The sequence below is a fragment of the Felis catus genome, chromosome A1 (genome assembly GCF_018350175.1).
Source record: "Felis catus isolate Fca126 chromosome A1, F.catus_Fca126_mat1.0, whole genome shotgun sequence".
NCBI classification, from domain to species: domain Eukaryota; kingdom Metazoa; phylum Chordata; class Mammalia; order Carnivora; family Felidae; genus Felis; species Felis catus.
The window spans coordinates 224174905-224195306 of record NC_058368.1 but is presented as its reverse complement, the minus strand read 5'-3'; the positions used below and the strand labels follow the sequence as shown (position 1 = coordinate 224195306).

Sequence of the window (20402 nt, the reverse complement as noted above, 5' to 3'; positions counted from 1 at the left end):
AAAATTGACATTTTTCCTGCTATCAGTGTGTGTGTGTGTGTGTGTGTGTGAGAGCGATGGGGTAGGAACAATTAGGGAGGAAACATTCTGTATCCTAAGTAAGGATGGATATCTTTTTATATTTCTGTAAACAAATGTTTGCCAATTAATTACATTATAGTCAGAAACTCTTGTGTAATTAAAAAAAACAGGGGCGCCTGGGTGGCTCAGTCAGTTGAGCTTCCGACTTCGGCTCAGGTCATGATCTCACGGTCCGTGAGTTCGAGCCCTGCGTTGGGCTCTGTGCTGACAGCTCAGAGCCTGGAGCCTGTTTCAGATTCTGTGTCTCCCTCTCTCTGCCCCTCCCCTGTTCATGCTCTGTCTCTCTCTGTCTCAAAAATAAATAAACATTAAAAAAATTAAAAAAAAAACCATACACATTAAATTTGAAGTATAGGGGTGCTTGGGTGTCTCAGTCGGTTGAGCATATGGCTTCGGCTCAGGTCATGATCTCATGGCTCATAGGTTCCAGCCCTGTGTTGGGCTCTGTGCTGACAGCTCAGAGCCTGGAGCCTGCTTCGGATTCTGTGTCTCCTTCACTCTCTGCCCCTCCCCCACTTGCACTTTCTCTCTCTCTCTCTCTTAAAAATAATAAAATGTAAAAAAAAAATTAATTTGAAGTATCAAGTATACATTATAGCAGCTGGAAAAAATCAATTTTAAAATCTTTAGTCCTTAGCAAAGGCTCTTAGTCTATGTTCCAAGCAGATAGAAGGGAGAGAAAAAAAGAGAAGGGCAAATGTCAAAACCCTAGGTCTTTAATACTCAAGAAGATCCAAACATAAACTCCTTAAATACTTTATTGTTAGGCATTAATGCAATTGCACAAGAAGCTCCATGGAGTCCAGGAAGGGTTACCATCTTTTCAGTAGAGGAAGGGGTTATGAGTCAGTTTGGGGTAACCAATCTACAGTGCTTGCTACAAGGTTCTTAGGAAATCTGTAAATTTAAGTGAAAAAGTGACATTAATATAGACCCTCTGAAATCTTAAAATAGAATGATTTCACAGAGTTCTACTTTTGTTTCTAACCTAATTTTAATCATATTTTTTCCCCTGGAAATTGCAGATATGAAACCTGATATTGTAGGAATGAAAGAAATATATATAAATGTAAAATCAGGGGCTGAATGCTTCCAACATTTAGGGTAGAAATCTGATCATTAGCAGGGTAGATAATTTGATTTTAAGGACTTTATATAAGCAATTTTGTTCTGCAATATGTTCCCTAAGACACTGTGATAGTCTTTAAGAAGATGTAAAAGTTTAAAATCTACATTTAAATTCTAACACATGCAAATTTAGACCTATGCAAATGAGATTATTAGATTAGTGTTAGAAAAATTTTAAATTTTGATTTAACTTTATAAATCCTATTAAGATAAAGGTTCAGAGGAATACCTGTGCTTTGATGTTAGCTCTGAGAACAACCTGTTTGAAATTCAGTGTCGGTTCCTAGGCATGTGTTACAGGAAATTGTGAAGGATGTGGTTTGATATTTCTTTGCTGCTGCCATATATCCTTTTTAATCTACCACTTCTCAGTTTCCAATTTCCTCAATGCCAATACTGTCCTATTCTTGAAAGGAAATGATAAACCTGATTTTCTCTTGGGTGACAATTAGCAGTTGGGATGATCTTGGCAGTAAATAAAAGAAGACTGTGCTCAAAGTTGCTTATAATATAAGGATCTATATTATTTCAAGTAATAGGATCCCCAGATATCAGGTAAGCTCCAAATATCCTCAGGTTCAACCTCTTGCTTGTTTCTGTTGTTTTTTTATATTGTAGCTTCAACCTAGAGCAAAATACATTTCTTAAAGTCTTTCCAGATTTTATATTCAGGGTAAACAATATCTACGTAAAGAAGAAGGGTTCTTTATTCTTGGATTTGTTTCAGAGGATAAGATAAAGGACACATTTCTCAGAAAAAGCATACAGAAACCTGTGTCTCATTAATCAGAATCAGTCATGCTTCCCACCCCCCCAAATTCTACAAATGAGAATAGATATGAGAGTGCCATGATGGTCATAGACCAGTCAGTATATGTTCCTGGAGCCTGATAGCGGATCGCCTTCTGTGTTGGAAGGTGGACAAAAGAACAAAATCAGAAACTTACTGGGAACCAATAAAGCAGTAAATAAATACTAAGTAGGGAGTAAACTGGGACAGCTAAATAACTTAACAGAGGAGAGTTGTTTATTCTTTTAAAAAGACAGTAAAATAGGAGTGCCTCAGTGGCTCACTCAGTTAAGCATCAGCCTCTTGGTTTCAGTTTGGGTCATGTTCTCACGGTGGTGAGATTGAGCACTGTTAGTCCAGAGTCTGCTTGAGAATCTTTCTCTGCCTCTCCCTTTGCCCCTCCCCTGCTCACGCTCTCTCTGTCTCACTTAAATAAACTTAAAAAAAAGACAGTATAATGGGTGTACAAACTAATCAAGATAGGAGTTTTTCTAATAATAATACAGATAGGAGTTGATTTGGGGTAGATTTTCTGGAATCCTTCACATCACGCTATGAGGGAAACCCAGTATTTTATCTCTGAGTAAAATACATATATTTTCAAGTTAAGTATAAATTGGTACTTCATTTAAACATATACACAGAAGCATATTTCAATAAAGTTTTTTTTTTTAATTTTTTTAACATCTATGTACTTTTGAGACAGAGAGAGACAGAACATGAATGGGGAAGGGTCGAGAGAGGGACACACAGAATCAGAAACAGGCTCCAGGCTCTGAGCTGTCAGCACAGAGCCCAATGTGGGGCTCGAACTCACAGACCGCGAGATTATGACCTGAGCCGAAGTCGGAAGCTCAACCGACTGAGCCACCCAGGCGCCCCAGAATAAAGTTGTTTTTGATAATATTTTTAAAATTACTATGCTTAAAATAGAATTTAACAGGGATTAACATAGATCACATGAATCAACTACATTTTATGTACTAGACACATTGCCCTCTGAACAATCCATGATAATACGTTATTCTACCTATGGCATATTTTGGACTTCCTTTCAGCAAACTGATTGATATACTAGGAAAACAGTTCATATATATAGATATGTTTATTTGTTAGTAATATTAACCACTCAGAATGTAACTGTACATATAGCATAGAACTCAAAAATTTATTTTATGAATTTGTGAATTATTTTATGAATATGAAAATTTATTTATGAATATGCCATTTACCAACAACTTCCTATATGCCAGAAACTTTACTGTCATTTATTTAATACTAATGACACTGCTATATTGGTACTGTTTCCCCCATGTTACAGACGAGATATTATGTTAAGTAATTTTCCTTAAAGACAATATTAGCTGATGGCCCTTTTTATTTGTGGAATGCTTTTATTTGGGTTGACAACTGGTATTAAGAGAACCAATTTAAGTACCTATACTTTTATAAGTGACATAACCAATGAAAAGATTATTGAAAAGAGTGGAGGTGGGGCGCCTTGGTGGCTCAGTCGGTTAAGCAGCCGACTTCGGCTCAGGTCATGATCTCACGGCCTGTGAGTTCGAGCCCTGCGTCGGGCTCTGTGCTGACAGCCTGGAGCCTGTTTCAGATTCTGTGTCTCCTCTCTCTGACCCTCCCCTGTTCATGCTCTGTCTCTCTCTGTCTCAAAAATAAATAAAAGTAAAAAAAAAAAAAGAAAAGAAAAGAGTGGGTGCTTGCCATTTAACAGAAGTCTTGCTTAACAGTGAGAGAAACAGCTCTCAATTAGCTCACACACAGGCAGCATACTCAATAGCCTGAGTAAGAAATAAAGGTAGCATGACTTTTTATATTAACATGATGGAAGTCTTTTAACATAATTAATAACATATATAACCTGTCTCTATGGCTGAGGCGATGGATTCACTTCTTCAACCATCTCGGGATGTAAACTGATTTACCTTATCATGATATATAGTCTAATTATTTACACTAAATTTAAAGTGACTTCAATCTCTCATAGAAATAGGACATCCCTAATATATTTATATTAAAAAAAATATACCACATGTGCTGTGTAATATTTTACTGTTGTAATCCAAAGCCAAACGCACTTGAGATTTCTTTTTTTTTATTTATTTATTTATTTATTTATTTATTTATTTATTTATTAATTATTTATTGTGGAAGTTGTCTGTGATCTATAAAAGGCAAAAACTCTCATTTGAATAGAGTAAAAGGAATAGTTATGACTCATGCATACACAAAATTTTTAAGGATTCAGCCATGTCAGTGATAGATGGATAGACTGCTGAGAAACCATTTGAGATTTCTGTGATTAGGTTAGACAGGTCCCAACTCCTATTAGTGAGTGTTGCCTTGTTCTGTTACAGAGAGAAGGCAGCTGTCTTCGGTTTTCCCCCTGGTGACTGCCTGCTTTAACTAAACCTGTAACATTCTCGACAAGCAAATCAGGAAGGACTTTGCAGACAGATGGCCCAGCTACCTATGCGTTCTCATTTACATGCAGCCTTGGTTCTTGACTGTACTTGAGCCATATGCAGGGGCTTCGGATTCCCTTTGGATTGGTTTTAAGTGCTACGTAGACAAGCCAAATCTAACTCGGACCATGTTTCCCTAATGTGATTTAATTCAATGGAGTTGTGGAAAGTGTTTATCAAAACAACTTTTGAAACTAAAATCTTGGCTGGGTGAAAAAATTGATGCCAACCTTGGTTAGTGAGGCGGGTGCCTGAGGAGAGTGACCCATATAGTAACTGAAGACTAGGTTATACAATTTATAAGTTAAAATAAAATTTTAAATATAATCAAACAAACTCTGCTTGGGATTTTGAATAGCCTAAGTTTCATGTTGTCTGTTAAAGTGCCTGTGAATGTAATTTATTCATAAATACACTAGCCGCATTTTGCATTTTCTGTTATTTGAAGATCTAAAGATAACTAATATTAAAAAACACAGACATTTTCTCACTTTTAACCTTTCATATCCTTCTGATAATATGTCAAATGAATAACAATCAATTTTTCGTCACAACCAGAAATTCACTTGGGATCCATTAGAATAACTAATATCTCACAACATGCAACAGGTAAAATTATATTTCATATAAAATGAGAATTCAAATATTAGAGGTGAGGGATAGAAGTAAAACATTTTAATGCATTATTTTTTTACCTTATGAATCTTAAGACGCCGTGCTTAACATAATTCAACATACAATGGTGAGAAATCTGATTTCCATAATTTTGTTGTCTATGACTCCTAGTCAAGTTCATTATAATAATACTATGTGTATTGTATTTCCATAATGAAAAATTTTCTCATTGTGAAAAAGGAGTATAGAATTTGGAAAAAAATTGAAAAAATCTATAATTCCATTATCCAAAAACAATTATCAGCATTATACACATCTTTCTATATATTAAGAATAACAGATAAATCTGTGTAAACTACTTGTCTTACGTTTCTTACTAAACTCTACACTCTAAGTATATCCCCAAGCTAAATAAATTAACTTCAAACACATTTTTTAAGTTAGAAAACATTATTTTTATGGATCTGTCTTTTCAGCAACAGTCTATTATAAATGATTATGATTTTTGTAAGTTTGCACTATTACAAGTAATTATGTGATGAATATTTTGGCAGAAATACTTGTTTTTAGTTGAAATGATTTCCTCAGGAAAGATTTCTAGAGTAAAAATTTATTGAGTGACATTCTTAGACTTTTATTACATTTTGCCAAATGCCTTCAGAAAAGTTTAGAGTGATTTGTTTTATCACCATTAGTATGTGTGTTTATCAAACATTGTCAGGAAAATTTGCAGACAATATCTAATATAAATATGATTATGTGAGTTTTTTCATAAGCAGTTTTATGGTGGGGCAGGAATTATGAGCAATTGATCCTTTGGGGTAGCTATATCTTTGGACCCAGTTTAATTTTTCCTCTGTTCTATTAATATCAGTATTGAATTTATTCATATGTTGCTAGAACCCTGGGAATTGACAGAAACCTAAATTTCTAGGCATCATCTAAATAAGATGTTGAGAGGGCAAAAGACATGATAGACCATGTTAGAAACACTTATCTACCAACAATATTTTAAGTTATAAAGAGAGAATAATTACAATAAACACATATTAGAATGACAAATGGGGCAAAACACATGGTGTATCAAATTGTCCAACATGCTCATTGGTTCAGCCTTCTGGGAAAGGTCTTCCTTCACTGTCATTATCTTCTGTGGCCATATGAAAGACGAGCTGTGCAACTGTAGTGACCCACCCATTGCTCTGTGTCTAGGGACCAACTCTAGTATGTGCAAAACAAGTGCCACCAAGTTATTGGACAGAAAACATAGCATCTTAACTTTCCATGGCCTAAGTCTCCACTTTCTGAATTTCACATTTCAACATCTCTTACCATTCCCCATTTTCTGGTGCCAAAATCTGTATGAGAATACTATTGAGTAGCAAGAAGTCATTGCATACATTCAAACTGGCTTTATAATATAAAAACGTATATTATTGGAGAGAATAGGTAACCTAGGAAGAGAAAACTTCAGAATTGGATGATATGCCAACTGAAAATTGCAAGGTAAATCTCTGTGTCAGTGGTGGCTCTGTCCTCAAGCTGTTAGAGGGTGACTCTGGCTCCTTCAGGTGTTCAGACACAACAAGAAAAGAGTTTCCCTTACTGTAGATTTTCTAAAGAAAGACAGTCTCCTTTTCCTTCTAGCAACTTCTGGGCTAGTGTCACACTGGTGTCCTATTTACCAAAGGTGGGTTACACATCTACTTATAAACCAATCAAGAATAAGGAAAGAATCATGGGATTACTTCAGATAAAAGTCCTTCTCTGGAAATGAAAGTGAGTTCAAGTCATTCCCAGGAACATGGTTGTATGAAAGAGAACTGAATAAATGATCAAGTTCAACATTCAAATAGAAGGGCAGGTGAGAGATGTGAATGTTTCCTAGGGAAATAATTTATTTTTTTTTCTTGGCTGATTGTGCTGGCTAGAACTTCTAATACAATACTCGACAGAAGTAATGAGAACAGATGTCCTTGTCTTATTTTTCATCCTAGATGGAAATAATTCAGTTTTTCCCCATTAACCATGATGTTGGCTATTGATTTTTCAAAGACTTTAAGTATATTGAAGACTATCTATTTCTCATTCACTGAGATTTTGAAGAATCAGAAAATTTAATTTTGTCAATTATTTTCTTGAGAGATGATTATGTGATTTTTCCTTTAGTGTTTTAATCTGGTGAATTACATTGATCTTCCAATCTTGTATTCCTGGGATAAACCCCATTTGATTATGATGTTATTCTTTTCATGCGATTCAATTCTATTTGCTAAAGATTTGTTTAGATTTTTTTGTGTGTTTTATTAATAAGGGATATTTTTTTTTATTCCTTGAGGCATCTTTCTCTGGTTTTAGTATCAGAAGAATGGTAACCTCCTATACTGAGTTGGGAAGCAATGCCACTTAAATTTTTTGAAAGATTTTTTTTTTAAACTGGTAATATTTCTTTCTTAAGGGTTTAGTAGATTTCATTCTATGGGCCTATAATTTCTCGTAGGACATTTTTAATTTAAAAATTCTATGTTTTTAATAATTATAGGACTATTCATGTTATACCCTTTATTTTTTCCTGGGATTTGATAGGTTATGTATTTCAAGGTATTTTTTTTCATTTTCTAATTTAAAATTTATTGATATAAAATTGTTTATATTTCCATATTATCATTTGACTTTCAGAATAATATGTGGCAAGGATATTTCTGTAAGTCTCCACATTGGTGACACAAGTCTATTTTCTTAACAATATGGTCAGAAGTTTATTTTCTTGATCTTCTCAATTAACTGTCACATTCTCTCTCCATCTCAAAAATACATAAACATTAAAAAAATTAAGAAATATTTACAGAGCTGTAGAAACAAAGACTGAGGGGTATAATACACTCTGGTGAAAAATCCAGCATTGCTCTAGGGGATATATCTAAGAACATTCATTAGATAAGAGTCTGAAAACCTGTATGTCATTACTAAATTTTAAATTTAACCTGATAATTCAATGAATTGTTTTGAACAAGAAAGTTGCCGAGTTAAATTTATTCTTTTGCAAAATATGCAGGCACTATCATGAAGGTGAGATGAGAGTGAATAAATGATAGTGTCTAGGAAATAAGGCAGGAGACTGTTCCATAGCCAAATAAAATAAGATGTGACCTAACTTAAGCTCTCAAGTACAGAAAACAATGGAGACACCCAAGTGATAAAATGAGAGGTTGAATGTATAGATATTTGCATCAACATATGTTGTGGATCATATCCGAATGTATACCTTTATAACGTTACAAAGAAAATGAGACACCATTAAATAATTTAAAGCAAGAAAAATGAGAATAAATAATAATAGATGAAAACTAATGCACATCATATTTACTCATGGCAGGCAATGTTTCCAGTGTTTTACATCTTCAGAAAAATAATTTATGAGACAGTTACTATTGTCATCTTCATTTTGCAGATAAGTCAACCAGGAAACTAAGCTTCATAACTGGAATGCCCAAGGTTACATATTTAAAAATGGCAAGGTTGCAGACCTTGCCATGTTCTTAAGTGAAAGTTTATTTTTTTCAAGTCCATTCTTTACTCTCTCTCTCATATATAAACATATAGATGTAAATATAACTATTTATTTTTGGATATTTTCTGATAAATCTTCTGATAAATTACTTTAGGTGAACACTGCTGTAAGCCGTATGCTCTAACTTGGCCTCTAGAGAAGACTTAGGTAAAACCAGATAAGAGTTTGAGAGTAAACACAAAGTTTTTAAGAGTAAGTTTAAGAGTAAAAACAAAGCAAAAAAAACCCCAAAACAAAAACATGGGAAAATATGTTAGTGGACATCCTACCTCTGGTGGGACACTAACATAATTTCACCATAAAAACTGTTTAAGTGAAATTAGGGAACATGTCAATGGCACAAAAGAGGATACATTTAGGTTCCTTATGCCTACATTTTGTATCTGGTAATGACCTTGGAGAAGAACATGCCAGTGACAGGTAATGGTTTTGATTGTAATCAATGGTATTTTTTTTTCAATGTTTGAGCAAAAGTTATAATGCATCTTATTCTGTAATTCTTTCATTTTGAAATTACTGTCATCCAACTTTTATCATTCTTATAAATAATGGCTGAGATTAAAAACTCAAGAAAAGATTTATTTATCCTAAAATAATTCAATATTGACTATATGAAAAATATAAATAGGTTCATTTACGATATTCATGGACAAAATACATTATATATATTTATACACAAAAATATATAATGTATATAATTTCCTTTTGGTTTATATAGGAAGGAGTAAATGTTCTTATATCCAAAAGCTGTTGTGGTTTTTAAAGAACTGAAAACAAAAATCACTGTCCAGGACAGCCAGTTAATAAGTAAATTTAGCAAAGATCTGATGTGTTTGATGAGTCTTTACTTTGTGCAATTATGCTCCACATCTTAGTGCGTTCCCTTTAGCAGTTCATTTCAGCAGGCAACAACTGTAAACTTGTTTTTTAGTAAATTTTTCTTTTCAATGAGTTTCAGACCTACAGATGTAAAGAAAAATTGCAAAAGTAGTACAAATGTGAACTTTTGAACCCTAATCTTTTCTTCTTAGAATGCAGAAATGGTGAGGTATGGGAGGCCCTGAAAACATGAATATACCACTGAGAATCCAAAGTAAATTGGGCTGTTTTGTTTGTGATTCAGAGCCTCAGAAAAACAAAAAAATCCTTTTGTGTTCTTTAATTTTTCCTTAGAGAATATAAACTGTGCTGTGATGTCAAACTCATTCTAAGTGTAGATACCCCACAGGCAAATTGTTTGCTCTAATTAAAACAAAATGAATGTAAATCTCTTACTCATAAATCTTTGATGGTGGGATATGTACTTTAATGTTTCTGTAGTCTCTTCAGCAGTCAAAATGCCTCTCATCCTGATAACTGCTTTCACAAGCCTCCTAAAACAGTTATCAGATTATGTGACTCACCAAAACTATTTCATACTTGTGTACTTTTTGATAATTGGTATCCTTGGGATGATTTACCCCAAATATTCCATTTTGTTTAAAAAAAATCCCTATCCAGAAGACATTACATAAGAACATTTATGCCTAAACATGAGTTCCATTATCAAAAGATGTTCAACAAAACTCTACTCATCCAACGTATGTTTAATTTGATTAGCTAAAACATATTTTGCTTCTCTTTATTTAAAAAAAATAACATTTATTTATTTTTGAGAGACAGAGAGAGGCAGAGCATGAGCAGGGGAGTGGGAGAGAGAGACACACACACAGAATGTGAAGGAGGCTCCAGGCTCTGAGCTATTTGTTAGCACAGAGCCCGAGGCAGGGCCCGAACTCAAGAACTGCAAGACCGTGACCTGAGCCAGAGTCGGACGCTCAACTGACTGAGCCACCCAGATGCCCCTGCTTCTCTTTATTAATGTGATGAATTAATGTCTTCTGAAAAGTTAAGGAAAATCGGAAGTTGGAGAATATATGAAATAAAATAGATTCTTAGAAGAAAATTTAGAATGTTAATTTATGAGGGCATAAAGACATTAACTTTAATATAATTAGTTTGCATATTAAATTATTATTATCTATATCAAAGTATTCAAGTCAATATTCATTGGTTACTGCTAGTTAGTAACACTGAGAATTTATTCTTGCCATTGTATCAGTTTTCCTCCTTTCAAAAGAAAAAATAGTTGTGTCCCATGAGGAAGAAAATGTAAATAAAATGACTTGAGGTCATATCTCAAAATTGAGGCCCATAAGAGGAGCTTCAGATGCTAAACATCTGGAAGACATAATCTATAAAAATATTCTTACAATTATCATAATAGATTCACATGGGAATGTGTCATATGGGAGCAGTTTCCTTGCTCGATACTCATGTTTTTCATATCCTTTTCCTTAATAATTTTTAATTAGTTCATAGTCCCTGTGTCTGAAGGAATTTATTCACAAAATAATAATTGAAAATTCTGGAACCTCCACATGTCTAGTTTTCTTTGAGAGTCATCCTGCCTTGCGTTTCCTTTGGATTTAGATTGACAAGAATGCATCCCACTCCATATAGAAAAACATCAACATATGTATTAGCATATTACTCCTGTCCCCTGTTCACTTTTACCTTAAAGGGGAGGTGTGGATGACTCACATGACTGGTGACATTGGAAGACGGAAATGGATTAGGGTAGCTCATGTCCTTCCATTCCCCCTCTCCCTTTTCATTTTTCTCTTTAAGATGGCTCAGCCTGAGGTGAGCCTGAGTCCTGATCTGCCTTCTGCCATGTTGTAAATTTAGCAATAAAGTTCCTGCTCCATATGTGACTGACTTAGTATGGCTGCTGCATGCTGGGAAGCAGTGGAAAAGTTCTTGTTGCTAAGCACCAAGGCTAACAAATCCATGAGCTATAAAAGCTCACATTCTTATTTCACTATGCCTACTTCTATGTTTATCTTGAATGCTTCAGAATTCAAATAGGAAAAAGCAGGGGTGTAGATTATGACGACTCTTGCTTGCAGCAAATTCTGTTAAGGTCCTCATCAGTTCCATATTTAGCCAAGCATAACCAAAAACCTATAGTACATTAGAGTCGCTGAACCTCTCTCTCTGTCTCTTCCCCCATGTGTGTGTATAAACACACATATAAATGTATAAAAATATATATTCTGCTATATGTATATATGTAATGTGTATTTGTACATATGTGTATGTTTATATGTAATGTGAATATGTATGTAAATAAAAATATATGTTCTGTATATCTACATAGATTCTATATGTCTACATCAACGGTTTTCCAAGAGCTATTATGCAGGATGTACACTTAACAGTTCCTTTTTAAAGTTTTCATAATATGACCAAATAAATCACATTTGAGACCCTTGAGAGTATGATCATATAAACATACCTGGGGTTAATGTTTATAGTCTAATTATCACAGTTAAGATGTTGATGTCAAAAATGGAGCAAAGATAATAAAACTTGTGAAACATCCCTCCTTACAAAATATTACAAAAATAAGTTTATTTGTATTACTCTGCAGCCTCAAAGACCTACTGATGTACATCAAGCAAAATATTTAACATGTCATTAGTAAGTCAGATAATTTTTTAATTAGACATAATTTTAGATGAAATAAATGCTAATCATTAATATTAATTCCTATGAGGTAAATTACCTTTCTATAAACACTGCTTCTAAATTGTTTATAGCTTGCAAGATTCTTGGGGGAAATGAATGTATGAAGGCAAGTTACAGATCTTTTGTAATATTTTAAGTACTTTAGGCTTTTATAAATTCTTAAAATAAATTTTCCTTCAAATAATTTGGTAATTGATTTTTAATATAAGGGTCAATTAAGCTTATGTAAACCCACCTCTAACTTAAACACACATATTTTATGTTATTAAATGAACAAAAATTTGAATATCCATAATCTAAAATAAGAGGAAATAATTTAAGTTTATGAGAAAAATTTTAAAAATGCATGTTAATAATAATGAGCATTCACTGAGTAACTTAATCGGAGACCAGTTGACACAGGTTCGAACATGGATTTTCATATATGAATATAGTTTTGGGGGCATATAATTTAATATCTTTAGGTTTTTTCTTTGTTCTCACAATTGTGAGTATTGAATTTTTAAAGCATTTTTGTTGCTAACATTTTTTTTGAGAAACCACCTGATTTAAAACCTAAATATATTTAGAAAAAAAATTGGGGTAGACAAATGCATCAAATTTATTTTCACTCTAAAAACAATTTGGAATTTTGCAAAATCCCAACTTATTTCAGTATTATAGACTGCAAAAAATATAGTTTTTATAGACTGCAAAGCAGGTTACCATGGGCCTTTTTTTTTAATTGAATTAAATAATCCATTTATGTGATCATTGAATCTGCTCACTTTTCTACAAAATTAATTGCTCTTAAAACATCCATTATGGGCATTTTAAAATGAAGGACTAAAAACATTTTGGAATAAATACATGGATTCATGAATGAATGAGGAAAATACAAAAGACATAACTGAAGTAAAGTATAAATGAACACCGTGCATTCTCAAAATAGTTTTTATCTACATTATTTTACCAGTTTAAATGAGAACTTAAAACTTCAGTTAATTTTGTAGACTTTGTATTAAATTGCCCTCTTACTGGGAATTCTTATGTCCTTTTTAAAAGTATTTGGAAGTAAAGTTTTATAGCCTCTATCCATATGTAAATGACTCAAAACATTTTATACAATTTTATCTCTAAAACATTTTTTTTTGAAGACTGGAATAAAATCCTCATCGTAAAATACTACAGATTGATAGAGAATACCATAGGAAGATAAATGACCCAGATCTTTGTGTAGCAATCCCACAGCTTATACCCTGGAGTTAAGTATGGCCATTCAATTCCACTCTATTATTCCTGCATTGTTGGGGAGACAGGAGAAACCAGTGTTAATGTCGGTCACTGCTTAAAGAGTCTCCATCATTCTTCAGCCACAACATTTCTTCATCTCCACGGGGCAGAAAACAGGGCACTAAAGATAGATCATCATACTCACATGAAACACAAATTGCCCATTTCCCCATTGATAGGATACAGTCAAATGGACAGATGGAAATCTCTTATTATAAAAAGTTTTAGTTTTGAGCCAAAGAGAATACTATATTAAGGGAACAGCTCTTCAAGGGTAAAAGTACAGTTGCCTTTATAATTAAAGCCATCTTGCAATTCTGCATTTCTACCAGGTGGATCATGAAAAAGAAAAATGCATATCTGACTACCACAAAAGTGGTTATTTTCAATATATCTTTTCTGATAGTTAAAATTATAATCCTAGTCCTCCAAAATCAACATCACATTTTAGGAAATTTAATCTCCAACAACATGTTTTTAGCATTGTTTCCTGTTTGTTCAAAAGCGAATGATCAAACTACATGTACTTATCATGCATTGAGTTTACTTGCCTTAAGAAAAACTCATGATTTATGATTTGCTTTTTAAAACTTAAATTTCATAGTTGTTCCTACCATGCATCTATTAAAAAGAGGTTTTTAGATACATACATACTAAAGAGGCATCATGTTTCCCTAAATGGGAACATGTTCCCTAATGGAACATCAATAACAATAGATAACGTACAGTGAACGTATGTGTAAAGCACTTTACAGAAACTCAATTATCTCTTGATTTATTTGTGTCTTCTACTTGTAATTTTATAAATCAAAGCACCAAATCTTTAAGCTTCTAATAATTTAAAACTTTAAAGCATAACAATTAGAAAACAGACTCAGTTTTAAAAATGGCCAAAAAACATAGGCAAACGCTTTGGCAAATAAGGGAAACGGTTAGTGGTTAGCCATTAAGCATGTATAAAGTTGCTCAAAATCATTAGTCTTGAGGAAAATGCAAATCAAAACCACAACGTGCTCCTGCTACACATGTATTCAAATAGCTGAAGAAAGAAAGAAAGAAAAAGAAAGAAAGAAAGAAAGAAAGAAAGAAAGAAAGAAAGAAAGAAAGGAGAAAGAAGGAAAGAAGAAAGAAAGAAAGAAAGAAAGAAAGAAAGAAAGAAAGAAAGAAAGACAGAAAGAAAGAAAGAAAACTGACCACAAAAGAAAGAGAGAAAGAAAGAAAGAAAGAAAGAAAGAAAGAAAGAAAGAAAGAAAGAAAGAAAAAACTGACCACAGCAAATGACAAGAAATAGGGCAACAGAAATTCTCCTTTTTTGCTCATGGAAATGCAAAATGATGCAGCTACTTTGTAAAACACTTTGAGGCATCATTTTGAAGTTAAACATGTATTTCCCATCTGACTAAGCAAATTTATTTCCAAGTATTTACTAAAGTCAAAGGAAAACTGATTCACACAAAACCTTGTGTATGCGTGCAGTGGTTTAATCATTATCACCAAAAACTCAAAACTCAGGATTAATTTCTACATATGAATGGATAAAAGGTGATGCACTCCGCCAATGGAATGCTACCCTAAATTTAAAGGAAAAAATGATCTATTCACATAACAATATGTGAATCTTACAGGTCTTAGTGAAATGGATCGTTGGACCCCCAAACTCCATACTTACATGGCATGCTGCAGAAGATAAACCTGTAAGGATGGAAAACAGATATCAGTGCTTGCTATAAGTTGGGGAAGGAAGAGGCTGCCTACACAGGAGACACAGCCGAGGTCATCTACATATTATTTCTTTTTTTTTTTCAACGTTTATTTATTTTTGGGACAGAGAGAGACAGAGCATGAACGGGGGAGGGGCAGAGAAAGAGGGAGACACAGAATCTGAAACAGGCTCCAGGCTCTGAGCCATCAGCCCAGAGCCTGACGCAGGGCTCGAACTCACGGACCGTGAGATCCTGACCTGGCTGAAGTCGGACGCTTAACCGACTGCGCCACCCAGGCGCCCCCCTTTTTTTTTCAACGTTTATTTTATTTTTGGGACAGAGAGATACATATTATTTCAAGCTGCTTTGGGGTTGCAGAGGAAGAGTTGCAGCCCGCTAAAACAAAAACTCAGACTTACTATCTGGCCCTTTAAAAGAATTATTACTGAGTCTAGCATAGAACATGCAGGATCAACGTAATAAATTTTATAAATTGGGGTACCTGGGTGACTCAGTCGGTGAAGTGGCCAACTCTTGATTTTGACTCAGGTCATGACCTCACAGTTCATGAGTTCAAGTCCTCTGTCAGGCTCTGGGCTGACAGCATAGAACCTGCTTGGGATTTTCCTTCTCTCTTTCTCTCTCCCTCCGCACCTCTTCTGCTGGCACACAAACACACTCTCTCTTTCTCTCTCTCTCCGAAAATGAAGCAAAAGCTTGGTCTGCGAGCATAATTCATTCTGGAAACACGCTTATAATCCAAAGAACTTGTATATCAAAGAGAATTTCCCCATAAGATATAATGGAAACTCAGATGATTCATTCCACAACCCAAAAATATTCATCTAAAAGTGATTATAATACAGTAATATAATACAAAATAATAAAGTACAGAATATAAAGAAAAATAAACAAATGAACCTGTGCTTCCCTTTGAAAACCTTCATGGCTGGTGTGAGGGAGACCAGAGAGAGGACGATTATTGTGTAGGACAATTTTCACTCTCACTAATAGAATCATTGCTATCTATTGGCTCAGTGAAATCTTTCCCTGCATGGGGGGCTATTGTATATGCTCACACGGATGTTGACTACAGTGCAGTATTAATAAACTCTTGTCACACTGCATGTAATGTAACTGGCAATAAGGCAGCAGAGGAAAGGGTCTATATCTGCAGGCAGCCAGACCTAGCATGAAGCAAAGCATTCCTCAGCTTCCTCTTGGATGGAAAAGCAAAGGACTGTCCAGAGGTGCTTGGGAGCAACAAAAAATACACTAGTACCAGTTGTGGGTACCTTCCGGCATTCTGAAAAGTCACTGATATGTGTCAAACCCCGTGGCCTGAGACAAAGCATCTGAGCATGGGAGACAATCGCCCATAATCCCGCAGAGAGAGAGAGAGAGAGAGAGAGAGAGAGAGAGAGAGAGAGAGAAGAACCATTGGCTAGGTTGTGATCATGTGACATTCAGCATCACATACTACTCCGTATTGCAAGACATCAGTCTTTTATCAGTTTAAAATTTATTATAAATGTTTGCTTGTCTGGCAGAACAAGTTATTCTCAATTCAAGGTTTTCCTGTAATTAAAAACTTCGAAAAATAAATTTTTATAAATTTCACCTATTCCATTTTCTAATCCCCTTTTCCTAACACACTTCAATTTGCTCCTCAAACATTTACCTAAGGGTGGACATCAGACAAACACAGACACACACACAAACTCTCTCTCTCTCTCTCCCTTTTTCTCTCTTTCTTGCTCTCACTCAATTCCTATTTCTTCACCTCCCTGTCTCTCTCTCTCTCTCTCTCTCTCTCTCTCTCTCTCTTTGAGTATTTTTGACACATATATAATAAGATATATATCTTCTTTATTCATCTACCAATGTTTACTTGGGCTGCTTCCATATATTGGCTATTATAAACCATGCCGCGATAAACATAGGGGTACATGTATCTTTTTGAATTAGGTTTTTAGTTTTCCTCGGGTAAATACCCAGTAGTGGAATTACTATTTTTAATATGGAATTAAAAATCCTATGGAATCCTATGGAATCCTATGGAATTTCTATTTTTAATATTTTTAGGAACTTCTATACTATTTTCCACAGTAGGTACACCAATTTACATTCTTGCCAACATTGTTGGAGGGTTGCCTCAGTTAATTCCTCATTCCTTGAAAGAACACAGAACGCAGTAGATTTTGTATAATTTTGTGTGCTCAGCCCTGCCATAGTGCCTGCAAAGTTTATATGTTCAATATATATTCAATAAATGTATGCCAAATGTTTGGGTTCCTATACTTTAGAGTAACTTAATAACCAGATAAATGTAGAGGAATTCCTTAAATTTGGGGAAAATATTAGACTCTCTTTTTGTACAATTTTCAGTGAATTTATATCTGGAGATTTTATTATTGCATTATAAGCTGAGGTCTATACAATATAGTTACTGAATGAAGCTTTTCTAATAATGCATAAGAAAAACATCTAAAAATTAGAATTTACAAGCTGGATAGAATCAAGTTTCAGAATTCTTCCTTTTCTAGAGGGACATTGACTTTTCATCCTATGACTTTGACAGTTCACTAGGAAAGGAATTGAAAAACGTTGCTTGTATATTGCTTTATTATAATATTTCATAAGTATATATGGACACAACTTACAAAGATTATATTTTTGTATTATGGCAGTGTGCTGTGCCCACAATTTCCACTATTCCATGAGCATTTTTAATGTATGGCATACAAAAACATTGCTTAGAAGATTAACTTCTTATTGTTTGGTACGAAAATAAGCAAAGAAGACAAAGGCAACTGCATATATATGCATATATGCTTGCATACAAACACACACACACTGTGGAAAAGTTTAAGAGTCTTAGTTATGGAATAATGCTTATTAAGACATTATTTCGGGGGGGGAGAAGGAATATTTCAAAGTCTATTGGCAGGGGGCACCTGGGCGGCTCAATCGGTTAAGCCTCTCACATCAGCTCAGGTCACGATCTCACGGTTCATGGATTTGAGCCTGGAGTCAGGCTCTCCGCTGTCACCACGGGACCTGCTTTGGAGTCTGACCTCCTCTCTCTGCACCTAACCCCGCTCATGCACTCTCTCTCAAAAGTAATTAAACATTTAAATAGATGATACATAGATAGAGCGAGCGAGCATATTGGAGTAGCTTACAGAATCTCCAAGAGAGTCAGAGAAATCACCCTTCGGCAGGATCGGGGGCACACAACCAGGAATTAAATCCAATCTCACTCAAGATTGCTTCCACGAAGACCACTTCTCTCTGTTACAGGGCAATGATAAGAATACGGTAGGTTGAAGAAGGCTGGAAAACAGAGACTGTGGTTATGACACAATATAGGAAGCTTCGGAAGTAATAAAGCAAGAAAAGCAAGATCTTGAATTATGGAAAAGTGATACAAACTCTGTATCTAAACTTAGTTGCTATTCTGACTCTGGTAATCAAATACATACTTTAACTCTGTCAAGTTCTAAGGAAAGTCATCAAGTTGGAGTTAGGAGGCAGCTGCTGTTAGACATGTGCCGTGTTTTAAGAATTTCAGTAAGCTACCAACATTTGACATTTAAACTTTGGAAGGTTTCAATGAAGAGTCCAGGGGCGCCTTGGTGGCTCATTTGGTTAAGCATCTGACTCATGATTTCGGCTCAGGTCATGACCTCCCGGTTTGTGTGATCCAGCCCTGCGTCAGACTCTATGCTGACAGCATGGAGCCAGCTTGGGATTCTCTCTTTCCTTCTCTGCCCCTCTCTTTCTGCCTCTCTCTCTCTCTCTCTCTCTCTCTCTCTCTCTCTCTCTCAAAATAAATAAATAAACATTGGGGAAAACAAAAACAAAAAGAGTCCAGATTTCACTCTTCAGCCTCCCTTCCAGGCGGGGACAGGATTTCCTCAGCCACAAAACCCTCCCAGTTCACTCCAATCATCAAGGTTACTTGTGTGGTTCTTTTAACCTAATATAACTGAAATCCTGGAAGAACTTGGATCCAAATCAGGACTTTTTCATAAATAAATAAATAAATACATACATAAATAAATAAGTAAATAAATAAATACAGCAATAGCACTTTTTCTACCCTCAGGGAGTCTTGATATTTATTACATGCTAGAGACTATTTGGATTCTGTTATACTCCATATATAACAGACACGGGGTAGAGGTTTGATGAGATAGGATCTGTTGATATCAGAGTCCATGAGTTCAGCGTTCCTTTCTCCACACACGGGCCCTGCTATTATTCATATCTGCTGTATTAGCAATGAGTTCCTTGTCACATAGCTGTATACAGATTGCTTGGAGGTATGACGTTTGTAATGGTACCTTCATTCCCACCTAAGTAATGGCCTACATGAGAAGGTAGAGCTCAGATACCATTTCACGGAATGTCAAAACATAATAGTTTCTGTGCCTGAGTTATGTTCAGCACTGTGCATTGTTACCACCTGCCATACATATAAATACGTGTTATTTCCACTTAACGCCTCTTTAACACCAAAGATCATGGTATTGGTTTTCTCTGTGGTTTGGCTTTGTTCTGTCAATTTGAAGCAAATCCATATTTGTTCTAAATTACATCGGTGCATGTCTTCATCTAAATTCTCGTTTGGCTGGAACATTTAGCAAAGTCTTTATCTCAATTCCCATTTGACTGTAGCAGATTCTGGCCACAATCCGCTATACTTTTTGGCTCTTGCTTCCAAGAGGATTGGGGATGGGATTAACCACAACCAAACTGGAAGTTAAATTCACATACTATGGAAAACAACACCAAGGCGAGCCCTGAGACCACTGAGAGTTATTGATTCCTGAGCTGGAGAGTGGAAATTCACGTAAAGAAACTAAAGTAACTGTGAATCACAATACCTATGAATTAATAAAGGTGTGTGATAATTTGCATGTTCTATGGATACGAGGAGCATGCATGTACATCATTTTTGTTAGATAACATGCAAATTACATAATTTTTACGTAAAATTAGAAAATGAAATACATCAGTGAAGTCCTGTTTATAAACATTAAAAAAAAGAAAAAGAAAAAATAATAACACAAATTATACTATAAAGTGGAAAATTCACACCTGGTTAATCATCAATAGTTCTTAATACTCACATGTACCCCTTGTATTTTCTCTGTGCAATTTAGGATAACACACAAGCT

At 34.7% G+C, this 20402-nt stretch overlaps 1 long non-coding RNA gene across 1 annotated transcript in view; it reads left to right on the top strand.

The window, feature by feature from the left end:
- LOC123380439 overlaps positions 1 to 4818 on the top strand; it is a 57881-nt gene extending 53063 nt beyond the window's left edge. Inside the window, exon 2 of the long non-coding RNA XR_006586191.1 lies at positions 4375 to 4818. This is a non-coding gene — a long non-coding RNA (uncharacterized LOC123380439). The remainder of the gene's footprint in view (positions 1 to 4374) is intronic.
- Positions 4819 to 20402: the final 15584 nt, after the last annotated feature.